General features: G+C 49.2%; 1 protein-coding gene across 1 annotated transcript in view; it reads right to left on the bottom strand.

Annotated features, from left to right (window-relative positions):
- Positions 1-13,217, bottom strand: part of runx1t1 (RUNX1 partner transcriptional co-repressor 1) — a 157,605-nt gene that overhangs the window by 5,183 nt on the left and 139,205 nt on the right. The gene's annotated exons all lie outside the window — the stretch shown is intronic.

Raw genomic sequence — 13,217 nt, 5'->3', positions numbered from 1 at the left:
GCAATAACTGAAATTGTAATTGAAAAGCATATAAATACGCCTGTCTGGATTTGATTAGAGATTTGATCAAAAATTCAAGTCTGATGCTACTTGAGTAGTAGCATTGAATGAGCCCTATATTATAGACATTTTATGAGCCCTACATTAAAAACATTTTATGAGCCCTACATTAAAGACATTTAATGAGCGCTACATTATCAAAGACATTTAATGAGCACTACATTAAAGACATTTAATGAGCACTACATTAGACATTTAATGAGCACTACATTAGACATTTAATGAGCACTACATTAAAGACATTTAATGAGCCCAAGCCTTAATGATTGTACCGCTATCCAATACATATGCAGTACATGTGATATCATACGTTATCAAAACATACGGTATATTATGATATAGGCTACTGCACATTACACACCACAGAAGAACATCACAGCCCATAGATGTAGCTAGCTATATGCTCTCTGGGTAAATCAATGAAACTAGCTCCAGTAGGCTAATCTTTTTGAGTGTGAACTGTAATACTGTACTGTATTATACTGTATTATATGGACTGGAATTACACACATTGTCCAAACTCTGATAAAGCAGGGAGAGAACACGCATTTCTGGTGCAGCACATGCTGCCTACAAAGTTACAAGTATTGGCTAGTGAATTTGATTTAATTTTGGAAATATAATAGGGCCTATTTGTATAATTAGTAGGCTGACGCATACAGTTGCATTTGGAAGTATACATACACTTAGGTTGGAGTCATTAAAACTTGTTCTTCAACCGCTCCACAAATTTCTTGTTATACTATAGTATCACAATTCCAGTGGGTCAGAAGTTTACATACACTAAGCTGACTGTACCTTTCAACAGCTTGGAAAATTCCAGAAAATGATGTCATGGCTTTAGAAGCTTCTGATAGGCTAATTGACATCATTTGAGTCAATTGGAGGTGTACCTGTGGATGTATTTCAAGGCCTACCTTCAAACTCAGTGCCTCTTTGCTTGACATCATGGGAAAATCTAAAGAAATCAGCCAAGACCTCAGAAAACAAATTGCAGACCTCCACAAGTCTGGTTCATCCTTGGGAGTAATTTCCAAACGCCTGAAGGTACCACGTTCATCTGTACAAACAATAGTACGCAAGTATAAACACCATGGGACCACGCAGCCGTCATACCGCTCAGAATTTTGGTGCGAAAAGTACAAATCAATCCCAGAATAACAGCAAAGGACCTTGTGAAGATGCTGGAGGAAACAGGTACAAAAGTATCTATATCCACAGTAAAACGAGTCCTATATCGACATAACCTGGAAGGCCGCTCATCAAGGAAGAAGCCACTGCTCCAAAACCGGCATAAAAAAGCCAGACTACGGTTTGCAACTGCACATGGGGACAAAGATCATACTTTTTGGAGAAATGTCCTCTGGTCTGATGAAACAAAAATAGAACTGTTTGGCCTTAATGACCATCGTTATGTTAGGAGGAAAAAGGGGGAGGCTTGCAAGCCGAAGAACACTATCCCAACTGTGAAGCATGGGGGTGGCAGCATCATGTTGTGGGTGTGCTTTGCTGCAGGAAGGACTGGTGCACCTCATAAAATAGATGGCATCATGAGGGGGGAAAATTATGTGGATATATTGAAGCAACATCTCAAGACATCAGTCAGGAAGTTAAAGCTTGGTCGCAAAGGGGTCTTCCAAATGGACAATGACCCCAAGCAAACATCCAAAGTTGTGGCAAAATGGCTTAAGGACAACAAAGTCAAGGTATTTGAGTGGCCATCACAAAGCCCTGACCTCAATCCTATAGAACATTTGTTGGCAGAACTGAAAAAGCGTGAGCGAGCAAGGAGGCCTACAAATCTGACTCAGTTACACCAGCTCTGTCAGGAGGAATGGGCCATAATTCACCCAACTTATTGTGGGAAGCTTGTGAAAGACTACCCAAAACGTTTGACCATGTAATAGGTCTGTGTGTAGCTGGTGCAGAGGAGTCAGGCGCAGGACAGCAGAGATGAGTAATACACGTAATTTTACTCAAGACTTACAAATACAAGTCGATAATAACTAGCCCACAATACAAACCGTAAATACAACAAACAATCACTCACAAACAAACATGGGGGAACAGAGGGTTAAATAATGAACCAGTAATTGGGGGAATGAAACCAGGTGTGTAAACAAGGACAAAACAAATGGAAAATGAAAAGTGGATCGGCGATGGCTAGAAGGCCGGTGACGTCGACCGCCGAACGCCGCCCGAACAAGGAGGTGGCCCGACTTCAGCGGAAGTTGTGACAGTACTCCCCCTTGACGCGTGGCTCCAGCAACACTGACCTCGGGGACGACCCGGAGGACGAGGCGCAGGGCGATCCGGGTGGAGACGGTGGAACTCCCGCAGCAACGAAGATTCCAAGACATCCTCCACCGGCACCCAGCATCTCTCCTCCGGACCGTACCCCTCCCACTCCACAAGGTACTGAAGGCCCCTCGCCCAATGCCTCGAGTCCAGGATGGCTCAAACAGCATATGCCGGGGCCCCCTCGATGTCCAGAGGGGGCGAAGGAACCTCCCGCACCTCAGACTCCTGGAGCGGACCAGCCACCACCGGCCTGAGGAGAGACACATGGAATGAGGGATTCATACGGTAATCTGGGGGAAGCTGTAACCTGTAGCATACCTCGTTCAGTCTCCTCAAGACTTTGAATAGCCCCACAAACCGTGGGCCCAGCTTCCGGCAGGGCAGGCGGAGGGGCAGGTTTCGGGTTGAGAGCCAGACCCGGTGTGAACACCGGGGCCTCACTGTGGTGGCGGTCGGAGCTCGCCTTCTGCCGCCTCACTGCCCGTTGCAGGTGCACATGAGCAGCATCCCAGGTCTCCTCCGAGCGCTTAAAACATTCGTCCACCACAGGAGCCTCGATCTGGCTCTGATGCCAAGGTGCCAGAACCGGCTGATACCCCAGTACTCACTGGAAGGGGGAGAGGTTAGTGGAGGAGTGGCGGAGTGAGTTTTGGGCCATCTCTGCCCAGGGGATGAACGCTGCCCACTCCCCCGGCCGGTCCTGGTAATATGACCACAGAAACCTACCCACATCCTGGTTTACTCTCTCCACCTGCCCGTTACTCTCGGGGTGAAAACCTGATGTGAGGCTGACCAAGACCCCCAGACATTTCATGAACACCCTCCATGTCCTTAGGCATCCCATAGTGCCGGATGACGTGAGTGAACAGGGCCTCCGCAGTCTGTAGGGCCGTAGGGAGACCGGGCAAAGGGATGAGACGGCAGGACTTAGAAAACTAATCCACAATGACCAGGATCGTGGTGTTGCCCTGTGAGGGAGGAAGATCCGTCAGGAAGTCCACCGACAGGTGCGACCACGGCCGTTTTGGAATGGGTAGGGGTTGTAACTTCCCTCTGGGCAGGTGCCTGGGAGCCTTGCACTGGGCGCACACCGAGGAAACATAAACCCTCACGTCCAAGGTGGACCACCAGTACTTCCCACTAAGACAGCGCACTCTCCGACCGATGCCAGGATGACCAGAGGAGGGTGACGTGTGGGCCCAATAGATCAACCGGTCGCGGACAGCAGACGGAACATACAGACGCCCAGCTGGACACTGGAGAGGAGTGGGCTCTGTACGTACGCGTCCAGCTCCCACATTACCGGTGCCACCAGGCAAGAGGCCGGGAGTATGGGAGTGTGATCCATGGACCGCTCCTCTGTGTCATACATCCGGGACAGTGCGTCTGCCTTAGCATTCTGGGAACCTGGTCGGTAGGACAGGGTGAACACAAAACGGGTAAAAAAACATGGCCCACCTTGCCTGGCGAGGGTTCAGTCTCCTCGCCGCCCGGGATGTACTCCAGATTGCGGTGGTCAGTCCAGATGAGAAAAGGGTGTCTCGCTCCCTCAAGCCAATGTCTCCACGCCTTCAGAGCCTTGACAATTACCAACATCTCCCGGTCCCCCACATCATAGTTTCGCTCCGCCGGGCTGAGCTTCTTCGAAAAGAAGGCACAGGGGAGGAGCTTCGGTGCCATACCTGAGCGCTGAGAGAGCACGGCTCCTATCCCAGCCTCGGACGCGTCCACCTCCACTATAAATGCCAAGGAGGGATCAGGATGAGCACGGGAGCCGAGGTAAACTTAGCCTTCAGGTGACCAAAAGCCCTGTCCGCCTCAGCCGACCACTGCAGTCGCACCGGTCCCCCCTTCAGCAGTGAGGTAATGGGAGCCGCTACCTGACCAAGGCCCCAGATAAACCTCCGGTAGTAATTGGCAAACCCTAAGAACCGCTGCACCTCCTTTACCGTGGTGGGAGTCGGCCAATTACGCACGGCTGAAATGCGGTCACTCTCCATCTCCACCCCTGACGTGGAAATGCGGTACCCTAGGAAGGAGACGGGCTGTTGGTAGAACAGACATTTCTCAGCCTTGACGTACAGGTCATGCTCCAACAGTCGACCAAGCACCCTGCGCACCAGGGACACATACTCGGCGCGTGTAGCGGAGTATATCAGAATGTCATTAATATACACCACTACACCCTGCCCATGCAGGTCCCTGAAAATCTCATCTACAAAGGATTGGAAGACTGATGGAGCATTCATCAACCCGTACGGCAAGGTACTCATAGTGCCCTGAGGTGGTACTAAATGCCGTCTTCCACTCGTCCCCCTCCCGGATACGCACCAGGTTGTAAGCGCTCCTGAGATCCAATTTTGTGAAGAAGCGCGCAGTTGTGCAAACCCACAGTTTCATCAGAAGTCCGGGTGGCTGGTCTCAGACCATCCTGCAGGTGAAAAAGCCGGATGTGGAGGTCCTGGGCATGGTTACACATGGCCTGCGGTTGTGAGGCCGGTTGGATGTACTGCTAAATTCTCCAAAACGACGTTGGAGGTGGCTTATGGTAGAGAAATGTACATTAAATTAACTGGCAACAGCTCTGGTGGACATTCCTGCAGTCAGCATGCCAATTGCACGCTCCCTCAGAACTTCAGAAATCTGTGGCATTGTGTTGTGTGACAAAACTCCACATTTTAGAGTGGGCTTTTATTGTCCCCAGCACAAGGTGCACCTGTGTAATGATCCTGCTGTTTAATCAGCCTCTTGATATGCCACACCTGTCAAGTGGATAGATTATCTTGGCAAAGGAGAAATGCTCACTAACAGGGATGTAAACAAATGTGTGGACAACATTTTAGAGAAATCAGCTTTTTGTGGATATGGAACATTTCTGGGATCTTTTATTTCAGCTCATAAAACTTGGGACCAACACTTTACAGGTTGCTTTTTATATTTTTTGTTCAGTATAAGTTACTCCTAAAGAGTGGAGATCCTTTTTCATCAAGTAAACATTACAATATATAATCTGAGTATCCTAGTAGACCTTGACTCTTACCTTGTATTTCTCATCAGTTATCTTATTTTGTGTGATCAGGCTTTATAAAGAAGTCTTTCATAAACAATGATCAGCAGTGAGCTAATTTCACTGTAGGCTTATTATTGTCTAATTACTTTGCACATGCAAGACTAATTACTATACTTTTTTCAAAAAAGGAAGTAATTCTGTGATGTTTAATTGGTTTGATCCACTAGAGAGAAGATGCGTGATGTCTGGGTTTACAGTACACGCATACATCATTGGAAAATAAACTACACTGACAATTTCTGCGTTTGATAAAGACGAGTAGTCGACACGAAGATCCTTTTGTTTTGGCTTTTCACTGTATTCCATATGAGGTAATTTATCAGGTCATCCCTTAGTATATTTATTTCAATTTAAATCCAAATGTAAAAGATACACTTTCAGCTCATTTGGCGTCAGCACGTTCTCTAACCTTAAACATGTGGGTGGTAAATTTAACGTCAGAAGCGAGACGATGGCTTTTTTTTGTGTTTGCCTACATCAAGGCTGTAACTTGACTAATTGTTTATGTAAATCAGGCAATTTATATTTAAATTATGCATTTCTATTGTGCTCCCAACAGCACAGCAGAGGAGGAGGAGGAAGAGAAGAGGAGGAGGAGGGGGAGAGGAGGAGGAGGGGGAGAGGAGAAGAAGGAGAGAGGAGGATGAGGGGAGGAGGTGCAGAGGGGGAGGGGGGGAGGAGGAGAGAGGAGGAGGAGGGGAGGAGGTGCAGAGGAGGAGGGGAGGAGGAGGAGGAAGAGAGGAGGAGGAGGAGGACATTGTGCATGGCGTGTGTGTGTCTGGTGTCTGAATGTTTATCACCGACTGTAAACGTTTAACCCCGCTCCAACAGATGCGTTGGTTGCCAATCCTCCGTTGTATAAAATCCTCTACAGGAATCACAGGGCCGTGAAAAAGGATTTGCACCCTTTTCTAAATTTCTCTACTTTCGCAAATTTTTGATACTGAATTAAAACAGATCTTCAACCAAAACCACATTTTAGATAAAGGGAACCTGAGTGAACAAATAACACAACAATTACATACAGTGCCCCTGTGTGAAAAAACAAATTGCCCCCCTTTACACTCAATAACTGGTTGTGCCACCTTTAGCTGCAACGACTCCAACCAAACACAAATGTCGTTGAGTTAAAGCAGTTCTGCATGGAAGAGTGGGCCAAAATTCCTCCACAGCAATGTGAGAGACTTTTCAAAAACTACAGGAAGTGTTTGGTTGCAGTCAAAATATGGCAAAAAAATTGAGAAAATCAGAAAGGGGCAAATACTTTTTCACGGCCCTGTACGTCTCCACTGGATAAATATGCTAGCGAGCCTAACACATACATAACACATACATACACATAATACATTATTATTGAGAGGGGAGGATAAGAAATATATAATGTATTTTGAAGATGATACCAATGTAATTCATTGTAATTTAACATCATACGTGTGATTCATTCATACACTCTAAGAAAATAAGGGTTCGAAAAGGGTCCTTCGACTGTTCCCGTAGAATAACTCTTTTTGTTTCCAGGTAGAACCCTTTTTGGTTCCAGGTAGAACCCTTTTTGGTTCCAGGTAGAACCCTTTTTGGTTCCAGGTAGAACTCTTTTTGGTTCCAGGTAGAACTCTTTTTGCTTCCAGGTAGAACTCTTTTGGGTTCCATGTAGAACCCTCGATGTAAAAGGTTCAACAAGGAACTCAAAAGGGTTCTACCTCAAACCAAATGGGTTCTACATGGAACCAAAAAGGGTTCTTCAAAGGGTTCTCCTATGGGGACAGCCAAATAACCCTTTTAGGTTCTAGATAGCACACTGTACGGAGAGGCTGACTTCATAGACTGAACCAGATATCCACAAACCTATGAGCAGAAGCTCAGCCAATTGTTGGGTATTTTAAAAGCGAAGGATCTTTCATTGTGATTGATCTAAACTGTTAAACCAGACTGTAAATATACTGTTCAGCGCTGCGCTGGAGTCATGGAAATCGCTCCGGCGCAGTTTGATAAGTAACCCTTGTTTCTGGGCTTGTGATTACACAAATGAGACGTTCCAAATGGCACCCTATTCCCTACATAGTGCATTACTTTAGACCAGAACCCTATGGGGTAGTGCACTACTTTAGACCAGAACCCTATGGGGTAGTGCCCTACTTTCGACCAGAGCCCTATGGAGTAGTGCACTACATTTAAACAGGGCCCTATGGGGTACTGCACTACATTTAACCAGGGATCCTGGTGATGCTATCTAAAGGAACGAGGAGCGTGGTAGTCTCCCAGGGTGTCTGGTGATGCTATCTAAAGGAACGAGGAGCGTGGTAGTCTCCCAGTTATCCTGGTGATGCTATCTAAAGGAACGAGGAGCGTGGTAGTCTCCCAGGGATCCTGGTGATGCTATCTAAAGGAACGAGGAGTGTGGTAGTCTCCCAGGGATCCTGGTGATGCTATCTAAAGGAACGAGGAGCGTGGTAGTCTCCCAGGGTGTCTGGTGATGCTATCTAAAGGAACGAGGAGCGTGGTAGTCTCCCAGGGTGCCTGGTGATGCTATCTAAAGGAACGAGGAGCGTGGTAGTCTCCCAGGGATCCTGGTGATGCTATCTAAAGGAACAAGGAGCGTGGTAGTCTCCCAGGGATCCTGGTGATGCTACCTAAAGGAACGAGGAGCGTGGTAGTCTCCCAGGGATCCTGGTGATGCTGTCTAAAGGAACGAGGATTGTGGTAGTCTCCCAGGGTTTCTGGTGATGCTATCTAACGGAACGAGGAGCGTGGTAGTCTCCCAGGGATCCTGGTGATGCTATCTAAAGGAACGAGGAGCGTGGTAGTCTCCCAGGGATCCTGGTGATGCTATCTAAAGGAACGAGGAGCGTGGTAGTCTCCCAGGCATCCTGGTGATGCTATCTAAAGGAACGAGGAGCGTGGTAGTCTCCCAGGGTGCCTGGTGATGCTATCTAAAGGAACGAGGAGCGTGGTAGTCTCCCAGGGATCCTGGTGATGCTATCTAAAGGAACGAGGAGCGTGGTAGTCTCCGAGGATGCCTGGTGATGCTATCTAAAGGAACGAGGTAGTCTCAAAGGGTGTCTGGTGATGCTATCTAAAGGAACGAGGAGCGTGGTAGTCTCCCAGGGTGTCTGGTGATATTATCTAAAGGAACGAGGAGCGTGGTAGTCTCCCAGGGTGTCTGGTGATGCTATCTAAAGGAACGAGGAGCGTGGTAGTCTGCCAGGGTGCCTGGTGATGCTATCTAAAGGAACGAGGAGCGTAGTAGTCTCCCAGGGTGTCTGGTGATGCTATCTAAAGGAACGAGGAGCGTGGTAGTCTCCCAGGGTGCCTGGTGATGCTATCTAAAGGAACGAGGAGCGTGGTAGTCTCATAGGGATCCTGGTGATGCTATCTAAAGGAACAAGGAGCGTGGTAGTCTCCCAGGGGTCCTGGTGATGCTATCTAAAGGAACGAGGAGCGTGGTAGTCTCCCAGGGTGTCTGGTGATGCTATCTAAAGGAACGAGGAGCGTGCTAGTCTCCCAGGGATCCTGGTGATGCTATCTAAAGGAACGAGGAGCGTGGTAGTCTCCCAGGGATCCTGGTGATGCTATCTAAAAGAACGAGGAGCGTGGTAGTCTCCCAGGGTGTCTGGTGATGCTATCTAAAGGAACGAGGAGCGTGGTAGTCTCCCAGGGATCCTGGTGATGCTATCTAAAGGAACGAGGAGCGTGGTAGTCTCCGAGGGTGCCTGGTGATGCTATCTAAAGGAACGAGGTAGTCTCAAAGGGTGTCTGGTGATGCTATCTAAAGGAACGAGGAGCGTGGTAGTCTCCCAGGGTGTCTGGTGATATTATCTAAAGGAACGAGGAGCGTGGTAGTCTCCCAGGGTGTCTGGTGATGCTATCTAAAGGAACGAGGAGCGTGGTAGTCTGCCAGGGTGCCTGGTGATGCTATCTAAAGGAACGAGGAGCGTAGTAGTCTCCCAGGGTGTCTGGTGATGCTATCTAAAGGAACGAGGAGCGTGGTAGTCTCCCAGGGTGCCTGGTGATGCTATCTAAAGGAACGAGGAGCGTGGTAGTCTCATAGGGATCCTGGTGATGCTATCTAAAGGAACAAGGAGCGTGGTAGTCTCCCAGGGGTCCTGGTGATGCTATCTAAAGGAACGAGGAGCGTGGTAGTCTCCCAGGGTGTCTGGTGATGCTATCTAAAGGAACGAGGAGCGTGCTAGTCTCCCAGGGATCCTGGTGATGCTATCTAAAGGAACGAGGAGCGTGGTAGTCTCCCAGGGATCCTGGTGATGCGATCTAAAAGAACGAGGAGCGTGGTAGTCTCCCAGGGTGTCTGGTGATGCTATCTAAAGGAACGAGGAGCGTGGTAGTCTCCCAGGGATCCTGGTGATGCTATCTAAAGGAACGAGGAGCGTGGTAGTCTCCCAGGGATCCTGGGGATGCTATCTAAAGGAACGAGGAGCGTGGTAGTCTCCCAGGGTGCCTGGTGATGCGATCTAAAGGAACGAGGAGCAAGGTAGTCTCCCAGGGATCCTGGTGATGCTACCTAAAGGAACGAGGAGCGTGGTAGTCTCCCAGGGTGCCTGGTGATGCTATCTAAAGGAACGAGGAGCGTGGTAGTCTCCCAGGGATCCTGGTGATGCTATCTAAAGGAACGAGGAGCGTGGTAGTCTCCCAGGGGTCCTGGTGATGCTATCTAAAGGAACGAGGAGCGTGGTAGTCTCCCAGGGTGTCTGGTGATGCTATCTAAAGGAACGAGGAGCGTGGTAGTCCCCCAGGGATCCTGGGGATGCTATCTAAAGGAACGAGGAGCGTGGTAGTCTCCCAGGGATCCTGGGGATGCTATCTAAAGGAACGAGGAGCGTGGTAGTCTCCCAGGGATCCTGGTGATGCTGTCTAAAGGAACGAGGATTGTGGTAGTCTCCCAGGGTTTCTGGTGATGCTATCTAACGGAACGAGGAGCGTGGTAGTCTCCCAGGGATCCTGGTGATGCTATCTAAAGGAACGAGGAGCGTGGTAGTCTCCCAGGGTGCCTGGTGATGCTATCTAAAGGAACAAGGAGCGTGGTAGTCTCCCAAGGTGCCTGGTGATGCTATCTAAAGGAACGAGGAGCGTGGTAGTCTCCCAGGGTGCCTGGTGATGCTATCTAAAGGAACGAGGAGCGTGGTAGTCTCCCAGGGATCCTGGTGATGCTATCTAAAGGAACGAGGAGCGTGGTAGTCTCCCAGGGGTCCTGGTGATGCTATCTAAAGGAACGAGGAGCGTGGTAGTCTCCCAGGGTGTCTGGTGATGCTATCTAAAGGAACGAGGAGCGTGGTAGTCTCCCAGGGATCCTGGTGATGCTATCTAAAGGAACGAGGAGCGTAGTAGTCTCCCAGGGATCCTGGGGATGCTATCTAAAGGAACGAGGAGCGTGGTAGTCTCCCAGGGATCCTGGTGATGCTATCTAAAGGAACGAGGATTGTGGTAGTCTCCCAGGGTGTCTGGTGATGCTATCTAACGGAACGAGGAGCGTGGTAGTCTCCCAGGGATCCTGGTGATGCTATCTAAAGGAACGAGGAGCGTGGTAGTCTCCCAGGGTGTCTGGTGATGCTATCTAAAGGAACGAGGAGTGTGGTAGTCTCCCAGGGTGCCTGGTGATGCTATCTAAAGGAACGAGGAGCGTGGGAGTCTCCCAGGGATCCTGGTGATGCTATCTAAAGGAACGAGGAGCGTGGTAGTCTCCCAGGGATCCTGGTGATGCTATCTAAAGGAACGAGGAGCGTGGTAGTCTCCCAGGGATCCTGGTGATGCTATCTGAAGGAACGAGGAGCGTGGTAGTCTCCCAGGGATCCTGGTGATGCTATCTAAAGGAACGAGGAGCGTGGGAGTCTCCTTTTTCCAGACCGGGTAACTATTTCCGTGCTTGGTCAACCAAGGGGATCATATATATTCTCCAGGGGTTTTTGAAGAAAGTAACTGTGGGTAAACTAATGAAAACTCTCTGTAGAAGAGAAACAATGATCTAATACCTACCAGTTACTCCTCAAAAATCACAAAAAAAATATCGTTAAAGAATATTGTAATAATCGCTGGTAAGAGAGAGAGATGGGAAACAGATCCTTCCTACTGTTAAACCAATAAATTAATGTAGAGAGACCAGTTACTTACTGACGCTGATGAGCCAGGACAGACCAGCTACTCACTGACACTGATTAGCCAGGACAGACCAGCTACTTACTGGCAATGATCAGCCAGGACAGACCAGCTACTTACTGGCACTGATCAGCCAGGACAGACCAGCTACTTACTGACACTGATCAGCCAGGACAGACCAGCTACTTACTGACAATGATCGGCCAGGACAGACCAGCTACTCACTGACACTGATCAGCCAGGACAGACCAGCTACTTACTGACACTGATCAGCCAGGACAGACCAGCTACTTACTGACACTGATTAGCCAGGACAGACCAGCTACTTACTGACACTGATCAGCCAGGACAGACCAGCTACTTACTGGCAATGATCAGCCAGGACAGACCAGCTACTTACTGACACTGAACAGCCAGGATAGACCAGCTACTTACTGACACTGATCAGCCAGAACAGACCAGCTACTTACTGACACTGATCAGGCTGGACAGACCAGCTACTCACTGGCACTGATCAGCCAGGACAGACCAGCTACTTACTGACACTGATCAGCCAGGAAAGACCAGCAACTTACTGACACTGATCAGCCAGGACAGACCAGCTACTTACTGACACTGATCAGCCAGGACAGACCAGCTACTCACTGGCAATGATCATCCAGGACAGACCAGCTACTCACTGGCACTGATCAGCCAGGACAGACCAGCTACTTACTGACACTGATCAGCCAGGACAGACCAGCTACTTACTGACACTGATCAGCCAGGACAGACCAGCTACTTACTGACACTGATCAGCCAGGACAGACCAGCTACTTACTGATGCTGATCAGCCAGGACAGACCAGCTACTTACTGACACTGATCAGCCAGGACAGACCAGCTACTTACTGACGCTGATCAGCCAGGACAGACCAGCTACTTACTGACACTGATCATCCAGGACAGACCAGCAACTTACTGACACTGAGCTGCCAGGACAGACCAGCAACTTACTGACACTGATCAGCCAGGACAGACCAGCTACTCACTGGCACTGATCAGCCAGGACAGACCAGCTACTCACTGGCACTGATCAGCCAGGACAGACCAGCTACTTACTGACACTGATCAGCCAGGACAGACCAGCTACTTACTGACACTGATCAGCCAGGACAGACCAGCTACTTACTGACACTGATCAGCCAGGACAGACCAGCTACTTACTGACGCTGATCAGCCAGGACAGACCAGCTACTTACTGACACTGATCAGCCAGGACAGACCAGCTACTTACTGACGCTGATCAGCCAGGACAGACCAGCTACTTACTGACACTGATCATCCAGGACAGACCAGCAACTTACTGACACTGAGCTGCCAGGACAGACCAGCAACTTACTGACACTGATCAGCCAGGACAGACCAGCTACTCACTGGCAATGATCAGCCTGAACAGACCAGCTACTTACTGACGCTGATCAGCCAGGACAGACCAGCTACTTACTGACGCTGATCAGCCAGGACAGACCAGCTACTTACTGACACTGATCAGCCAGGACAGACCAGCTACTCACTGACACTGATCAGCCAGGACAGACCAGCTACTTACTGACGCTGATCAGCCAGGACAGACCAGCTACTCACTGGCACTGATCAGCCAGGACAGACCAGCTACTCACTGACACTGATCAGCCAGGACA

Source organism: Salmo trutta, chromosome 36 (assembly GCF_901001165.1).
Source record: "Salmo trutta chromosome 36, fSalTru1.1, whole genome shotgun sequence".
Classification (NCBI taxonomy): Eukaryota; Metazoa; Chordata; class Actinopteri; order Salmoniformes; family Salmonidae; genus Salmo; species Salmo trutta.
The sequence above is the reverse complement of the archived record's forward strand: the minus strand, read 5'-3'. Positions and strand labels throughout refer to the sequence as shown.